Source organism: Oncorhynchus clarkii, chromosome 6 (genome assembly GCF_045791955.1).
Source record: "Oncorhynchus clarkii lewisi isolate Uvic-CL-2024 chromosome 6, UVic_Ocla_1.0, whole genome shotgun sequence".
Taxonomy (NCBI): domain Eukaryota; kingdom Metazoa; phylum Chordata; class Actinopteri; order Salmoniformes; family Salmonidae; genus Oncorhynchus; species Oncorhynchus clarkii.
This window is the reverse complement of record NC_092152.1, coordinates 48883535-48902192: the sequence shown is the minus strand read 5'-3', so window position 1 is coordinate 48902192 and position 18658 is coordinate 48883535. Positions and strand designations below refer to the sequence as shown.

Sequence of the window (18658 nt, the reverse complement as noted above, 5' to 3'; positions counted from 1 at the left end):
GACCCCAAGCATACTTCCAAAGTTGTGGCAAAATGGCTTAAGGATAACAAAGGCAAGTTATTAGAGTGGACATCCCAAAGTCCTGACCTCAATCCACATTTGTGGGCAGAACTGAAAAAGCGTGTGCGAGCAAGGAGGCCTACAAACCTGACTCAGTTACACGAGCTCTGTCAGGAGGAATGGAACAAAATTCACCCAACTTATTATGGGAAGCGTGTGGAAGGCTACCCGAAACGTTTGACCCAAGTTAAACAATTTAAAGGAAATACTACTAAATACTAACTGAGTGTATGTAAACTTCTGACCCACTGGGAAAGTGATGAAATAAATAAAAGCTGAAATAAATCACTCTTCTATTATTCTGACATTTCACATTCTTAAAATAAAGTGGTGATCCTAACTGATCTAAGACATGGGATTTTTACTAGGATAAATGTCAGGAATTTGTTTAAAACTGAGTTTAAAAATATTTGGCTACGGTGTATGTAAACTTCCGACTTCAACTGTAAAAATAATGTTAAATTACAGATGTGGTTCACAGACGTGTTAAGTTTCAAATGTTAATTTTTCACAAATTTCCCATGTGACATTTTCACACTATTACTTCACCTCTTCCAACTACATCTGGTCTCTCATCTAGGGACAGACCAGGACCAACCCTGCTTAGCTTCAGAGGCAAACCAGCAGTGGGATGCAGGGTGCTATGTTGCTGGGAAAAGGCCTGGGTAGCATTTTTATTTAATTGCATTATCATATTTTTTTTTTCGCATTTAAAAACTATTGCCTTACAATATTTTGTTTTGCTGTCAATACTTTGGGGTTTGTTTCGCTTTTAATATTATTTTGTTTGCAATTTTATTCTTGACTTCGGAAGTTTTGCTTGATATTAATGGCACAAAAGTAACTCACTCACTAGAAGATTACACCATATTTACATTTTTAATTATTTAGCAGACGCTTTTATTCTATTAAAAGGTGTTTAAAGCGTCAATCGTTAATTGAAACATTAACAGTGTTCTCCCTGCCACAGCTTCTGTAAAAAGTTGAGGGATGGGGTGGACAAATGCAATCACTCAAATCCATAGACTACACTATAGATGCAATTACTGATAACAAAAAATTATAGTTTTAACCATGTTTTTAGGCTATACCGTGTTTTTTTACATTTACTTTGTTTACATGTGAAACTGCAAATTAGATACACAGCTAAAAATCAAATTTGCCGTTTCATATGTGAAAATCTCGTGAAAATCTTAAAATCTTGCAAGTTCACGTGTAAAAACAACAATCATGTGTAAGTTTTTCAACATATGAAACTTTTTTTACACCCCAATTTCATGGTATCCAATTTGTAGTAGATACAGTCTTGTCTCATCGCTGCAACTTCCGTACAGACTCAAGAGAGGCTTAGATCAAGAGCCATGCATCCTCTGAAACACAACCCAACCAAGCCACACTGCTTCTTGACACAATGCACATCCAACCCGGAAGCCAGCCGCACCAATGTGTCTGAGGAAACACCGTACACCTGGCGACCTGGTCAGCGTGCACTGCGCCCGGCCCGCCACAGGAGTCACTAGAGCACGATGGGACAAGGACATCCCGGCCAGCCAAACCCTCCCTAACCCGGATGACGCTGGGCCAATTGTGCGCCACCCCAGAATCTCTGGTGGCACAGCTAGCACTGCAAAGCAGTGCCTTAGGCCCTTTGTGATTGTTTTTCACATGTTAAAATGCATATCTGATTCTCACGTGAAAGTTAACATGTGAAACAGAAAATTTCACGTGAAACTGCAATTTGAGTCGAAAACATGTTATTCTCAACAGTTGTGAAAATGTGGGGTTAACATGTGAACTCTAAAAATATATATATATATATGTTTTCACGTGTGAAATTGCATCTCAACATGTGAAAACAGCTATTTTCACATGTGAAACTGCAAATGTTGCTTTTGTTTGTAAGGGTATCCACATCCCCCTTCTGTCACACCTCTGTGAAGCATTGGGTGCTGTTGTGGTGATATCCTGTAGGTCTGATGGTGTTCTGATTGGAGGTTAACTTTACAGTATCCTATTGGTCAACCACTCAGATATTCAATCCAAACAACTCAGATGTTATAAAAGCGTATCACCTGCTCTGGTGAGATACACGATAGCTAGGCTATGACTTCTCTCTTTCTCTCCCTCTCTGATCATGGCTAGATTAATAATGCCTTGTAATGCTGATATTGCCTTCTAACTTAAGCTTCATTCATGCCTTGTATAAGGTAATAATTTATTTTACAATTATATTAAATATCTGCCTTTGATACAGTATATTCAACTGAGACCTTTCTTGATACTGTAGTTTATTCCTGTAACTCACCAATGGTCCAGCTCAAGGGTTAAAACCAGTTCAGGACACAGAACTGGAAAATCAAAAAATTATTTGAGGAACAAAACCTGAACCAAAAACAAATATGATCTATACTGTTCCAGAACATAAACTTTATTTTAAAAGCATGGGAACTGGTTAATAATGTTATTTTATGTTCCAGGCATTTTTTCCAGTCCCACAAAAATCGCAACAAAGCGCCTATGCAAAGCCCTCACTCTGTCACTCAGATATGTATTCCAGCGTCTGCCTGTCAACTGGAAGTCTTTGCCAGAGGGTGTGCGTGTAGGCTACCTTCCCCTCCCCTCTGAAGCATAGGCAACTGTAGTCTACTGACGACGTTACAAGAGTAATTCAGAAATTAGGGAGAGATGTTTAATTAGAGAAGAATGGATTGACTTTTTCAATGCTAGGTTAAGGATACTATAGTTATCACGTTTCACATTGGATTTCAAATCAAATCAAATCAAATTTTATTTGTCACATACACATGGTTAGCAGATGTTAATGCGAGTGTAGCGAAATGCTTGTGCTTCTAGTTCCGACAATGCAGTAATAACCAACAAGTAATCTAACTAACAATTCCAAAACTACTGTCTTGTACACAGTGTGAGGGGATAAAGAATATGTACATAAGGATATATGAATGAGTGATGGTACAGAGCAGCATAGGCAGATACAGTAGATTGTATCGAGTACAGTATATACATATGAGATGAGTATGTAAACAAAGTGGCATAGTTAAAGTGGCTAGTGATACATGTATTACATAAGGATACAGTCGATGATATAGAGTACAGTATATACGTATGCCTATGAGATGAATAATGTAGGGTAAGTAACATTATATAAGGTAGCATTGTTTAAAGTGGCTAGTGATATATTTACATCATTTCCCATCAATTCCCATTATTAAAGTGGCTGGAGTTGAGTCAGTGTCAGTGTGTTGGCAGCAGCCACTCAATGTTAGTGGTGGCTGTTTAACAGTCTGATAGCCTTGAGATAGAAGCTGTTTTTCAGTCTCTCGGTCCCAGCTTTGATGCACCTGTACTGACCTCGCCTTCTGGATGATAGCGGGGTGAACAGGCAGTGGCTCGGGTGGTTGATGTCCTTGATGATCTTTATGGCCTTCCTGTGACATCGGGTGGTGTAGGTGTCCTGGAGGGCAGGTAGTTTGCCCCCGGTGATGCGTTGTGCAGACCTCACTACCCTCTGGAGAGCCTTACGGTTGAGGGCGGAGCAGTTGCCGTACCAGGCGGTGATACAGCCCGCCAGGATGCTCTCGATTGTGCATCTGTAGAAGTTTGTGAGTGCTTTTGGTGACAAGCCGAATTTCTTCAGCCTCCTGAGGTTGAAGAGGCGCTGCTGCGCCTTCTTCACAATGCTGTCTGTGTGAGTGGACCAATTCAGTTTGTCTGTGATGTGTATGCCGAGGAACTTAAAACTTGCTACCCTCTCCACTACTGTTCCATCGATGTGGATAGGGGGGTGTTCCCTCTGCTGTTTCCTGAAGTCCACAATCATCTCCTTAGTTTTGTTGACGTTGAGTGTGAGGTTATTTTCCTGACACCACACTCCGAGGGCCCTCACCTCCTCCCTGTAGGCCGTCTCGTCGTTGTTGGTAATCAAGCCTACCACTGTTGTGTCGTCCGCAAACTTGATGATTGAGTTGGAGGCGTGCGTGGCCACGCAGTCGTGGGTGAACAGGGAGTGCTCAGGAGGGCTCAGAACGCACCCTTGTGGGGCCCCAGTGTTGAGGATCAGCGGGGAGGAGATGTTGTTGCCTACCCTCACCACCTGGGGGCGGCCCGTCAGGAAGTCCAGTACCCAGTTGCACAGGGCGGGGTCGAGACCCAGGGTCTCGAGCTTGATGACGAGCTTGGAGGGTACTATGGTGTTGAATGCCGAGCTGTAGTCAATGAACAGCATTCTCACATAGGTATTCCTCTTGTCCAGATGGGTTAGGGCAGTGTGCAGTGTGGTTGAGATTGCATCGTCTGTGGACCTATTTGGGCGGTAAGCAAATTGGAGTGGGTCTAGGGTGTCAGGTAGGGTGGAGGTGATATGGTCCTTGACTAGTCTCTCAAAGCACTTCATGATGACGGAAGTGAGTGCTACGGGGCGGTAGTCGTTTAGCTCAGTTACCTTAGCTTTCTTGGGAACAGGAACAATGGTGGCCCTCTTGAAGCATGTGGGAACAGCAGACTGGTATAGGGATTGATTGAATATGTCCGTAAACACACCGGCCAGCTGGTCTGCGCATGCTCTGAGGGCGCGGCTGGGGATGCCGTCTGGGCCTGCAGCCTTGCGAGGGTTAACACGTTTAAATGTCTTACTCACCTCGGCTGCAGTGAAGGAGAGACCGCAAGTTTTCGTTGCAGGCCGTGTCAGTGGCACTGTATTGTCCTCAAAGCGGGCAAAAAAGTTATTTAGTCTGCCTGGGAGCAGGACATCCTGGTCCGTGACTGGGCTGGATTTCTTCCTGTAGTCCGTGATTGACTGTAGACCCTGCCACATGCCTCTTGTGTCTGAGCCGTTGAATTGAGATTCTACTTTGTCTCTGTACTGACGCTTAGCTTGTTTGATAGCCTTGCGGAGGGAATAGCTGCACTGTTTGTATTCGGTCATGTTACCAGACACCTTGCCCTGATTAAAAGCAGTGGTTCGCGCTTTCAGTTTCACACGAATGCTGCCATCAATCCACGGTTTCTGGTTAGGGAATGTTTTAATCGTTGCTATGGGAACGACATCTTCAACGCACGTTCTAATGAACTCGCACACCGAATCAGCGTATTCGTCAATGTTGTTGTCTGACGCAATACGAAACATGTCCCAGTCCACGTGATGGAAGCAGTCTTGGAGTGTGGAGTCAGCTTGGTCGGACCAGCGTTGGACAGACCTCAGCGTGGGAGCCTCTTGTTTTAGTTTCTGTCTGTAGGCAGGGATCAACAAAATGGAGTCGTGGTCAGCTTTTCCGAAAGGGGGGCGGGGCAGGGCCTTATATGCGTCGCAGAAGTTAGAGTAACAATGATCCAAGGTCTTTCCACCCCTGGTTGCGCAATCGATATGCTGATAAAATTTGGGGAGTCTTGTTTTCAGATTAGCCTTGTTAAAATCCCCAGCTACAATGAATGCAGCCTCCGGATAAATGGTTTCCAGTTTGCAAAGAGTCAAATAAAGTTCATTCAGAGCCAACGATGTGTCTGCTTGGGGGGGGATATATACGGCTGTGATTATAATCGAAGAGAATTCTCTTGGTAGATAATGCGGTCTACATTTGATTGTGAGGAATTCTAAATCAGGTGAACAGAAGGATTTGAGTTCCTGTATGTTTCTTTCATCACACCATGTCACGTTAGTCATAAGGCATACGCCCCCGCCCCTCTTTTTACCAGAAAGATGTTTTTTCCTGTCTGCGCGATGCGTGGAGAAACCTGTTGGCTGCACCGCTTCGGATAGCGTCTCTCCAGTAAGCCACGTTTCCGTGAAGCAAAGAACGTTACAGTCTCTGATGTCCCTCTGGAATGCTACCCTTGCTCGGATTTCATCAACCTTTTTGTCAAGAGACTGGACATTGGCAAGAAGAATGCTAGGGAATGGTGCACGATGTGCCCGTCTCCGGAGTCTGACCAGAAGACCGCCTCGTTTCCCTCTTTTTCGGAGTCGTTTTTTTGGGTCGCTGCATGGGATCCACTCCGTTGTCCTGTTTGTAAGGCAGAGCACAGGATCCGCGTCGCGAAAAGCGTATTCTTGGTCGTACTGATGGTGAGTTGACGCTGATCTTATATTCAGTAGTTCTTCTCGACTGTATGTGATGAAACCTAAGATGACCTGGGGTACTAATGTAAGAAATAACACGTAAAAAAACAAAAAACTGCATAGTTTCCTAGGAACGCGAAGCGAGGCGGCCATCTCTGTCGGCGCCGGAAGTAATTTATTAACTACAAAAAGGTAAGAAGTGTTTTTCATTCTAGTGCTGCTTTGCACACACAAGCTTGTTAGCTAGCTAGCTAACATTTGCTCTGGTACAATGTTAAACCAACTCAGAAGATCAAGGACATTCAAAGATCCTCCATAGAAGCCGCTCCTCTGCAGGTATAATTATGTGGGCTTAATTGCGATAACGCATGTCATAACAAGATGCCCAGCGCTTCATGAAATCCTTCATCCATCCTGTCTTGCTCTCTCCTCACCCTCAAAATTTCAGTTGCATCTCGCGGCCTACACTGTGACTGGCACTGATTGGTGAAGTAATTTAATGTCGAGCTAAATTTAAAAAAAAGTATATTTCAGAGCTTTAAAAAGGAACGATATAAAACGTTATTTTTTGGGGATTTGAACCGATTCAGAACTTTATTTTGTTGTTCGGAAAAGTGGTAGAGAACAAAACAAATGGTTCTGTTGAGAACTAAACTACTGGAAAAGGATTTTGGTCCCAACCCCTGGTCCTGCATGCATATTGCTAAATCATCTTTATGGAGTCAGCTATTCAGTTTTAATAGACTTTGTTCATAGTCTTATCACGGGCCGCATGTGACGTGTATATATAATAGATATACAGTGCCTTGCGAAAGTATTCGGCCCCCTTGAACTTTGCGACCTTTTGCCACATTTCAGGCTTCAAACATAAAGATATAAAACTGTATTTTTTTGTGAAGAATCAACAACAAGTGGGACACAATCATGAAGTGGAACGACATTTATTGGATATTTCAAACTTTTTTAACAAATCAAAAACTGAAAAATTTTACCATGATCCTTAATGATGTTTTTGGGAACATTCAGCCCTATTCAGCAATATGGCACACTTCAAATTGCGAGTTTTCTATAGGAATACACAGATGACGTCAGCGCTATCACTATCTACTTGTTTTTATGTCTATGGTTTAGCCACAATTTTTCAATTTACAAAATATATGCATGACCAATGTCAGAGCAGCATAGACTAAAACACAGTTGTCCTTGATGATCTTTTTGGCCTTCCTGTGACATCGGGTGCTGTAGGTGTCTTGGAGGGCAGGTAGTTTTCCCCCAGTGATGTGTTGTGCAGACCGCACAACCCTCTGGAGAGCCGTGCTGTTATGGGTGGTGCAGTTGCCATACCAGGCAGTGATACAGCCCGACATTATGCTCTCAATTGTGCATCTGGGGGTGATCCCTTTGCTGTTCCCTGAAGTCCACGATCATCTCCTTTGTTTTGTTGACGTTGAGTGAGAGGTTATTTTCCTGGCACCACACTCAGAGATTACCACCTCTAATTGTTGGTAATCAAGCCTACTACTGTTGTGTTGTCTGCAAACTTGATGATTGAGTTGGAGGCGTGCATGACCACGCAGTCATGGGTGAACAGGGAGTACAGGAGAGGGCTGAGCATGCACCCTTGTGGGGCCCCAGTGTTGAGGATCAGTGTGGCGGATGTGTTGTTACCTACCCTTACCACTTGGGGGTGGCCCGTCAGGAAGTCCAGGATCCAGTTGCAGAGGGAGGTGTTTAGTCACAGGGTCCTTAGCTTAGTAATGTGCTTTGAGGGCACTATGGTGTTGAACGCTGAGCTATAGTCAATGAATAGCATTCTCACATAGGTGTTCATTTTGTCCAGGTGGGAAAGGGCAGTGTGGAGTGCAATAGAGATTGCATCATCTGTGGATCTGTTGGGGTGGTATGCAAATTGAAGTTGGTCTAGGGTTTCTGGGATAATGGTGTTGATGTGAGCCATGACCAGCCTTTCAAAGCACTTCATGGCTACAGATGTGAGTGCATCGGGTCGGTAGTCATTTAGGCAGGTTACCTTAGTGTTCTTGGGCAGAGGGACTATGGTGGTCTGCTTAAAACAGATTGGTATTACAGACTCAGACAGGGAGAGGTTGAAAATGTCAGTGAAGACACTTGCCAGTTGGTCAGCGCATGCTCGCAGTACACGTCCTGGTAATCTGTCTGTGAATGTTGATCTGTATTAAGCTTTTACTCACATCGGCTGCGGAGAGCGTAATCACAGTCTTTCAGAACAGCTGGTGCTCTCATGTATGTTTCAGTGTTATTTGCCTCGAAGCGGGCATAGAAGTAGTTTAGCTCGTCTGGTAGGCTCGTGTCACTAGGCAGCTCTTGGATGTGCTTCCATTTGTAGTCTATAATGGTTTGCAAGCCCTGCCACATCCGACGAGTGTCAGAGCCGGTGTAGTACGACTCGATCTTAGTCCTGTATTGATGCTCTGCCTGTGTGATGGTTCATCGAGGGCATAGCGGGATTTCTTATTAGCTTCCGGGTTAGAGTCCCACTACATGAAAGCGGCAGCTCTAGCCTTTAGCTCAGTGGGGATGTCGCCTGTAATCCATGGCTTCTGGTTGGGGTATGCACGTAGTGTCACTGTGGGGGCGACATCATCGATGCACTTATTGATGAAGACAATGACTGATGTGGTGTACTCTTCAATGCCATCGGAGGAATCACGGAACATATTCCAGTCTGTGGTAAAACGGATTTAAGTTTCCCTGCATTAAAGTCCCCGGCTACTAGGAGCGCCACCTCTGGATGAACATTCTTGTTTGCTTATGGCGGAATACAGCTCATTCAATGCGGTCTTAGTGCCAGCCTCAGTCTGTGGTGGTATGTAAACAGCTATGAAAAATACAGATGAAAACTCTCTAGGTAGATATCATGAGATGCTCTACCTCAGACGAGCAATAGCTCGAGACTTCCTTAGATATTGTTCACCAGCTGTCATTTACAAAAATACATAGTCCACCGCCCCTTGTCTTACCAGATGCCCCTGTTCTATCCTGCCGGTACTGAGTATAACCAGTGTCGTCGTTCAGCCACGACTCCGTGAACCATAAGATATTACCGTTTTGAATGTCCAGTTTAATCTTGCGCGTAGGTCATTGATTTTATTCTCCAAAGATTGCACGTTTGTTAGCAGAATAGAAGGAAGTGGGGGTTTATTCGATCTCCTACGAATTCTCAGAAGGCAGCCCACCCTCTGGCCTCTTTTTCTCTGTGTCCTCTTCACGCAAATCTTGGGGATCTGGACATGTTCCCGAGAAAGCAGTTTAAAGTTTGCGTTGGGCTCGTCAGACTTATTAAAGGAAAAAAAGGATTCTGACAGTCAATGGTTGTCACGGTGTGATTTGGGTGGGCATTCTGTTTTCTATTTCTTTGTTTTTGGGGGGATTGGTTCCCAAACAGAGGCAGCTGTCTATAGTTGTCTCTGATTGGGAATTATACTTAGGTAGCCTTTTTCCCAACTGTGTTTGTGGGTAATTATTTATTTTCTGTGAGTGTTTGTGTGCGCCACGGTTGCGTCACTTTTGGTTTCTGTTTACCTGTTTTTTGTGAAGGTTTCACTTCAATTAAGGATGTGGAATTACATGCACGCTGCACCTTGGCTCATTTATGACAGGGAGTTTGAAGACCGTGAACGTGACAGTGGTGAGTTATTGCAGTCCTGATGTCCAGAAGTTATTTTTGGTCATAAGAGACAGTAGCGGCAACATTATGTACAAAATACGTTTTTTTTAAATGTTACTAACAACGCAAATAAACAAACAAAAAACAATTGGTTGGAGACACGTAAAACGTCTGCCTTCTTCTCCGGCGCCAATTCTGCTTTGATAGTTGATCAACATTAAACTCACTTTTGAGAAAACCGTCATTCAATGTTTTGGTACTACTATTGAAGAGCCCTTTGTCTACACCCATTCAGCATTGTTCACATCATCTTAAGCCTTAACCCCACCCATCTCTTTTTGGGTTGATCCAACCGTTCTGTACTATCTTGCCAGCTACTTCTAGACATCAGAGAGAGGGCGAGTAATGTTCAGTGAGCTGTTCTCTGTGGTTTCGCGTTCAGAGCACACAGTGAACGCTCTGGGCAAATAAGTAGGGTTGTTCCGAAAGCTCTGAAGTCACAACTACAGTCAAGCACCTAAGCTTAATGAGAGAACACCCCACTCTGACCATTTTACTCACCCTTGCAGAGCTGGTTAGGCTTTTTTCATGTTATCCAGAGCGTTGGTGACTAACTGTGCTGCTGGCAACAATTTAATTACGCTTTATTGCTGACGTTTACTGACACCGAACATATTCAACGGGTGTTGAGCTTTCAAAAAGGCATCAGTTATTCTGCGCTCTGGCACACTAAGACGAGAGTCTTTAAGAAATTTAGCTAGATGGCTAGGTAAACAATGAATCCCAACGCATGACGTAACGTTAGGAAGCCAGCAAGCTAACGTAAACTTTAACCTCTCATCCAGTGCAGGGCGCCAAATTCAAACTACAGAAATCTCATAATTACAATTCCTCAACCATACATGTATTATACAACATTTTAAAGATACACTTGTTGTTAATCCCACCACGGTGTCCGATTTCAAAAAGGCTTTGCGACAAAAGCATACCATGCGATTGTTAGGTCAGTACCTAGTCACAACAAAACAGTCCTTTTTCCAGCCAAAGAGAGGAATCACAAAAAGCAGAAAGAGAGAATTAATCACTAACCTTTGATCTTCATCAGATCTCAAAGGACTTCATGTTACACAATACATGTATGTTTTGTTCGATAAAGTTCATATTTATATCCAAAAATCTCAGTTTACATTGGCGAGTTGTTTTGCCTCCAAAACATCCAGTGAAAGTGCAGAGAGCTATGTCAATTTACAGAAATACTCATAAATGTTGATGAAAATACAACTTATGCATGGAATTAAAGATATACTTCTTAATGCAACTGCTGTGTCAGATATCAAAAAAGCTTTACGACAAAAGCATACCATGGAATAATCTGAGTACAGCGCTCAGACCAAAACAAGCAATACAGACACCCGCCATGTTATGGAGTAAACAAAAGTCAGAAATAGCATTGTAAATATTCACTTACCTTTGATGATCTTCATCAGAATGCACTCCCAGGAATCCCAGTTCCACAATAAATGTTTGTCATTTATGTCAAAATACCTCCTTTTTGTTCGCATTTAGTACAGTAATCCAAATGCGCAGGCACTAGGTCCAGACAAAGTCAAAAAAGTTATATTACAGTTCGTAGAAACATGCCAAACGATGTATTTAATCAATCTTTAGGATGTTTTCATCATAAATCTTCAATAATGTTTCAACCAGAGAATTCCTTTGTCTTTAGAAATTAAAGGGAACGGAGCCAACTCTCACGGGTGTGTACCTGGCTGAGCACATGGCCTTCTGGCAGACCTATGACTCAATCAGCTCTCATTCTCTCCCATGTCACAGTAGAAGCCTGAAACAACATTCTAAAGACTGTTGACATCTAGTGGAAGCCTTAGGAAGTGCAATGACCCCACAGACACTGTATATTGGATAGGCTAAGACTTAAACCTACAAACCTCAGATTTCCCACTTCCTGGTTGGATCAGGTGTTTGCCTGCCATATGAGTTCTGTTATACTCACAGGCATCATTCAAACAGTTTTAGAAACCGTGTTTTCTATACACATCTACTAATAATATGCATATCCTAACATTTGGGCCTGAGTAGCAAGCAGTTTACTCTTTTCATCTGGATGTGAAAATACTGCCCCCGACCCCAAAGAACTTGAAATGAAAATACTTTGTCAAAATTAGAGTGCAGTCTTTTGTTAAGATATGTAGCTAGCTAGCTAAACAATGGACAATAACCACAACTCATGACGTTACTACCCTGAATGAATGCAGGTAGCTAACCAACCAGGTTCTATGGCTATAACTAGTCAAGCAAATGTGTCTGAGATACTAAGAATAAGATCATACACATAACGTGAACTGAAACACTCAAATCAACCTATAACATTGTTTTACATGTCGATGCTAGGTAACCTTGTTGAATGTGACATTATGAAATACTTTTAGAACATAATATTAGACGTTGAGTGCCTAGTACCAGCTTAGATAGATATGGCCGCAACCATATTGAAACAACGTCATGGGAATGCGTCCGCGCGCCTACTGTTCATGTTTTTTTGATAAAGACTAATCAAGAAGTGAACAAACTATAAGCTAATACTACAAATTTGAGAGGGAACAATAATAAAATACTCACAATCATGTTAACAAGCCTATATAGTCCGGTCAAAAATACACTTTTTTGAGCTCATTCAGCTGTATGCTACATTAGTGATTTTCACATGGGCATCGGATCTACTGTTAAATGCATTATATCCACAATAACAAAGCAGTTAGCTAGACTAAAATAAATCTGTATAGTTCAGTCAAAAACCCACTTGCACATGTTTTCGTGTTCATTCAGTGAGCAAGTTCGAGCTGTGTTAAACATTACAGTAGTTTTGACATGGGCATCGGATCGTACTGTGTTAGCTAGCTCTTTGGATAACTTTGACTAACAGCAAACAAGGTTCTTAAGCTAACTGCATGGTAATACCAACAATAATAACGTCACTTACAGAAAGATTGTGGAAACTATGCATAAAACAGTATTCAATATCGTTTGCAGTGAGGGACTTAAGATGTGCCAAACCTGGGAGAGGATAGCTAGCTAGCTGGGCTAGAAAAAGCTGTCTAGAAATTGAGTATTCAGTCAATGCAAGTTAGCTAGCCAACTAGCTAGGTGTCTGTTCTGAAATAGTTAGCTACAGATACAGTGGGGAGAACAAGTATTTGATACACTGCCGATTTTGCAGGTTTTCCTACTTACAAAGCATGTAGAGGTCTGTACTTTTTATCATAGGTACACTTCAACTGTGAGAGACGGAATCTAAAACAAAAATGTAGAAAATCACATTGTATGATTTTTAAGTAATTCATTTGCATTTTATTGCATGGCGTTTAAATCAAATTGTATTTGTCACATACACATGGTTAGCAGATGTTAATGCGAGTGTACGAAATGCTTGTGCTTCTAGTTCTGACAATGCAGTAATAACCAACGAGTAATCTAACCTAACAATTCCACAACTACTACCTTATACATACAAGCGTAAAGGGATAAAGAATATGTACATAAAGATATATGAATGAGTGATGGTACAGAACGGCATAGGCAAGATGCAGTAGATGGTGTAGAGTACAGTATATACATATTAGATGAGTGATGTAGGGTATATAAACATAGTGGCATTGTTTAAAGTGGCTAGTGATACATGTATTACATAATGGCAAGATGCAGTTGATGCAGCAGTTTAAATGAGTACAGGATATACAGTGGAGCAAAAAAGTATTTAGTCAGCCACCAATTGTGCAAGTTCTCCCACTTAAATATGAGAGAGGCCTGTAATTTTCATCATAGGTACACTTCAACTATGACAGACAAAATGAGAAGAAAAAATCCATAAAGAGGCGTCTTTTATACTGATAACAAGTTCTAACAGGTGTCATTAATACAGATAACGAGTGCGAGGACAGAGGAGCCTCAAAGAAGAAGTTACAGGTCTGTGAGAGCCAGAAATCTTGCTTGTTTGTAGGTGACCAAATTACTTATTTTCCACCATAATTTGCAAATAAATTCATAAAAAATCCTACAATGTGATTTTCTTCTTCATTTTGTCTGTCATAGTTGAAGTGTACCTATGATGAAAATTACAGGCCTCTCTCATATTTTTAAGTGGGAGAACTTGCACAATTGGTGGCTGACTAAATACTTTTTTGCCCCACTGTACATATACATATGAGATGAGTAATGTAGGGTATGTAAACATTATATTAAGTGGCATTGTTTAAAGTGGCTAGTGATACATTTTTACATACATTTCCATTATTAAAGTGGCTGGAGTTCAGTCAGTGTGTTGGCAGCAGCCACTCAATGTTAGTGGTGGCTGTTTAACAGTCTGATGGCCTTGAGATAAAAGCTGCTTTTCAGTCTCTCGGTCCATGCTTTGATGCACCTGTACTGACCTCGCCTTCTGGATGATAGCGGGGTGAACATGCAGTGGCTCGGGTGGTTGTTGTCCTTGATGATCTTTATGGCCTTCCTGTGACATCGGGTGGTGTAGGTGTCCTGGAGGGCAGGTAGTTTGCCCCCGGTGATGCGATGTGCAGAACTCACTACCCTCGGGAGAGCCTTGCGGTTGTGGGCGGAGCAGTTGCCGTACCAGGCGGTGATACAGCCCAACAGGATGCTCTCGATTGTGCATCTGTAGAAGTTTGAGTGCTTTTGGTGACAAGCCGAATTTCTTCAGCCTCCTGAGGTTGAAGAGGCTCTGCTGCGCCTTCTTTACAACACTGTCTGTGTGGGTGGACCAATTCAGTTTGTCTGTGATGTGTATGCCGAGGAACTTAAAACTTACTACCCTCTCCACTACTGTCCCGTCAATGTGGATAGGGGTGTGCTCCCTCTGCTGTTTCCTGAAGTCCAGAATCCTCTCCTTTGTTTTGTTGACATTGAGTGTGAGGTTATTTTCCTGACACCACACTCCGAGGGCCCTCACCTCCTCCCTGTAGGCCGTCTCGTCATTGTTGGTAATCAAGCCTAACACTGTAGTGTCGTCCGCAAACTTGATGATTGAGTTGGAGGCGTGCATGGCCACGCAGTCGTGGGTGAACAGGGAGTACAGGAAAGGGCTCAGAACGCACCCTTGTGGGGCCCCAGTGTTGAGGATCAGAAGGGTGGAGATTTGTTACCTACCCTCACCACCTGGGGGCGGTCCGTCAGGAAGTCCAGTACCCAGTTGCACAGGGTGGGGTCGAGACCCAGGGTCTCGAGCTTGATGACGAGCTTGGAGGGCACTATGGTGTTAAATGCCGAGCTGTAGTCGATGAACAGCATTCTCACATAGGTATTCCTCTTGTCCAGATGGGTTAGGGCAGTGTGCAGTGTGGTTGAGATTGCATCGTCTGTGGACCTATTTGGGCGGTAAGCAAATTGAAGTGGGTCTAGGGTGTCAGGTAGGGTGGAGGTGATATGGTCCTTGACTAGTCTCTCAAAGCACTTCATGATGACTGAAGTGAGTGCTTCGTTTAGCTCAGTTACCTTAGCTTTCTTGGGAACAGGAACAATGGTGGCCCTCTTGAAGCATGTGGGAACAGCAGACTGGGATAAGGATTGATTGAATATGTCCGTAAACACACCGGCCAGCTGGTCTGCGCACGCACTGAGCACGCGGCTGGGGATGCCGTCTGGGCCTGCAGCCTTGCGAGGGTTAACACATTTAAATGTTTTACTCACGTCGGCTGCAGTGAATGAGAGCCCGCAGGTTTTGGTAGCGGGCCGTGTTAGTGGCACTGTATTGTCCTCAAAGCGAGCAAAAACGTTAATTAGTCTATCTGGGAGCAAGACATCCTGCCTGGTCCGCGACAGGGCTGGTTTTCTTTTTTAATCCATCATTGACTGTAGACCCTGCCACATACCTCTTGTGTCTGAGCCGTTGAATTGCGACTACTTTGTCTTTATACTGGCGCTTAGCTTGTTTGATTGCCTTGCGGAGGGAATAGCTACACTGTTTGTATTCGGTCATGTTTCCGGTCACCTTGCCCTGGTTTATATTTTTGTTCAGCGTACTCAGTTTTTATAGTCATCATCTCATCTCTGCAAAGATTAGTCTCCATACTGTTCTGTCATCCTATTTAGCTAGGCTAGCTGCAGAGCTGTCTGGAGAAATCTTTATTCTAGTTCTTCAAAGATGATGAGGCATACTTTCATGAACTGTCTCTATCCCGCTCTCTAGTCGTTATGTTGTGCACATTCCTCTCTCATACGGTTTATGTGTATCTAACATCGCAGGCGTAAAAGTGTATTCATCTCTGCCTGAGCCGGAAAAAACAAGCGCAAGGTTGAATATTTGCTTAATGAAAACTACAACTCCCTTCAGCCCAGCATCCCACATAGTTCTTGAGTTGATTGCTCTTGTGAATTATTTGATTTCTCTCGAGAGAAAAGGCGCGTTGGGCTCACAAATGAAAAATGAACCAATGTCGGTCAATTAGTTGTTTAATAACGCAAAAACTAAATGTTGGTTTATCACTCAGAACTACCTCTAGGCCTCTATGGAGAGACGATTTTGGAGCAGAGCCATGAAATAAAACACATCTAACATGTTATGGAACTGAAACTGCTCTGAAATAAGTGCAATGCAACGGGTGTGGCTGAAATAGCCGAATCCACTCATTTGAAGGGGTGTCCACATACTTTTGTATATATAGTATAGTATGTATTGGATTCGGCTATTTCAGCCACACCAGTTGCTGACAAGTGTATACAATCGAGGACACAGCCATGCAATCTCCATAGACAGACATTGGCAGTAGAATGGCCTTACTGAAGAGCTCAGTGACTTTCAACATGGCACCGTCATAAGTTGCCACCTTTCCAACAGTTCATCAAATTTCTCCCCTGCTAGAGCTGCGCCGGTCAACTGTAAGTTCTGTTATTGTGAAGTGTAAACGTCTAGGAGCAACAACGGCTCAGCTGTGAAATGGTAGGCCACACAAGCTCACAGAATGGGACCGCAGAGTGCTGAAGCGCATACAAATCGCCTGTCCTCAGCTGCAACACTAGTTCCAAACTGCCTCTGGAAGCAATGTCAGCACAATACCTGTTCTTCGGGAGCTTCATGAAACTAGTTTCCATGGCCGAGCAGCCGCACATAAGCATAAGATCACCATGTACAATGCTAAGTGCCGGCTGGAGTGGTGTGAAGCTCACCGCCATTGGACTCTGGAGCAATGGAAATGCATTCTATGGACTGATGAAGATGGAATAATCTGGGTTTGGTGGATGCAAGAAGAATGCTACAGTACCTGCCCGAATGCATATTGCCAACTGTATCTTAACGCTACAGCATACATTAACTTTCTAGACGATTCTGTGCTTCCAACAGTTTGGGAAATGCCCTTTCCTGTTTCAATATGACATGCCTCTGTGCACAAAGTGAGGTTCATACAGCAATGGTTTGTCGAGACCGGTGTGGAAGAACTTGGGCTCCCGAGTGGCACAATGGGCTAAGATACTGCATCTCAGTGCTAGAGTTGTCACTACAGACCCTGGTTCAATTCCAGGCTGGATCACAACTTGCCGTGATTGGGAGTCCCATAGAGCGGTGCACAATTGGTCGTCTGGGTTAGTGTCGTCTGGGTTAGGAGTAGGCTGTCATTGTAAATAAGAATTTGTTCTTAACTGACTTGCCTAGTTAAATAATGGTTTAAAAAACTTGACTAACCTGCACAGAGCCGTGATCCCATCGAGCACCTTTGGGATGATTTGTAATGCTGAATGCGAGCCAGGCCAAATGGCCCAACATCAGTGCCTGACCTCACTAATTCTCTTGTGGCTGAATGGAAGCAAGTCCCTGAAGCAATGTTACAACATCTAGTGGAAAGCCTTCCCAGTAGAGGGCTTTTACAGCAGCAAAGGGGGGACCAACTCCATAAGCCCATGATTTTGGACTGAGATGTTCGATGGGCAGGTGTCAACATACTTTTGGTCATGTAGTGTATAAGATAATGCATACATATCAAATCAGCTATATGCTTTTATAAAAAGGCAATTGAATGATTTAGAGCAAGGAGGCATGGCCCGGGATACAAGCTCGGGTAAAAGCAGAAGCTTTCTAGCTGCTTCATAACATTATTTCAAGAGCCTGGCTAACCTTTGAATGGGACCTGTACCGATCTCTCCATCGCTTATGTTGTTATGTAAAAGCAAAGAAAATGTCTCGCATAATCCATCCACCCCCATGCACAACAGTACATCGACGATTCACGACTTTACATCGATTTACCATTGTCTATTTATTAGGTCAAAAATAGTAACACGAGTGATGTAAAATTTGTGAATTATACCTATAAATTGTTGCATCTCCTACAGTAGGCTCTTGTAACATGTCTGCATGATGTGCGCCTCGGCGACCTGTATGACAAGCAGCAGTATCCCATTAATCCGAAACTGGGTACCACAATCCGCACCCAATGTCAGAATGAGAATTCTGAGCTAAATGTAATGTCAGTCTCCTGCAAAATAATATGACAGACTATACTGGCTATACATGATAGACACATTTGATATGGACACAAAACATAAAAAGCGCTCTCGCACCTGAAAATTGTCCTCTTCCAGATGATCAGTTTCCTTCCACAGTTTATTAAAGCAGACAAATGTATTCCCTTTTCATTAAATTGTATTACCAAAAAGCTACAAAAAAAATCGAAAGTTCTCGAAGCAGTAGTTTCACCTAACAATATTTGTGTCCAGCAGCTATGCCTGGCAACGGGGACAAGCTGAGGCTGCTGTGACTGATAGCAAGCTAGTTTTTCGTTGCTCCCCCCTCGCGCCCCCCCTCGCGCCGCTGGTCCAATCCACTTTCAGTAACCGGGGGGATTTGCTGTAGCTGTAGT

General features: G+C 43.2%; 1 protein-coding gene across 5 annotated transcripts in view; it reads right to left on the bottom strand.

The window, feature by feature from the left end:
- LOC139411251 (dematin-like) overlaps positions 1 to 18658 on the bottom strand; it is a 74049-nt gene extending 55391 nt beyond the window's left edge. Inside the window, exon 1 of one of the 5 annotated variants that reach the window (XM_071157292.1) lies at positions 18360 to 18658. The gene's annotated coding sequence lies outside the window, so the exon portion shown is untranslated. The remainder of the gene's footprint in view (positions 1 to 18359) is intronic. The other 4 variants (XM_071157293.1, XM_071157296.1, XM_071157295.1 and 1 more) reach the window with 4 other exon arrangements.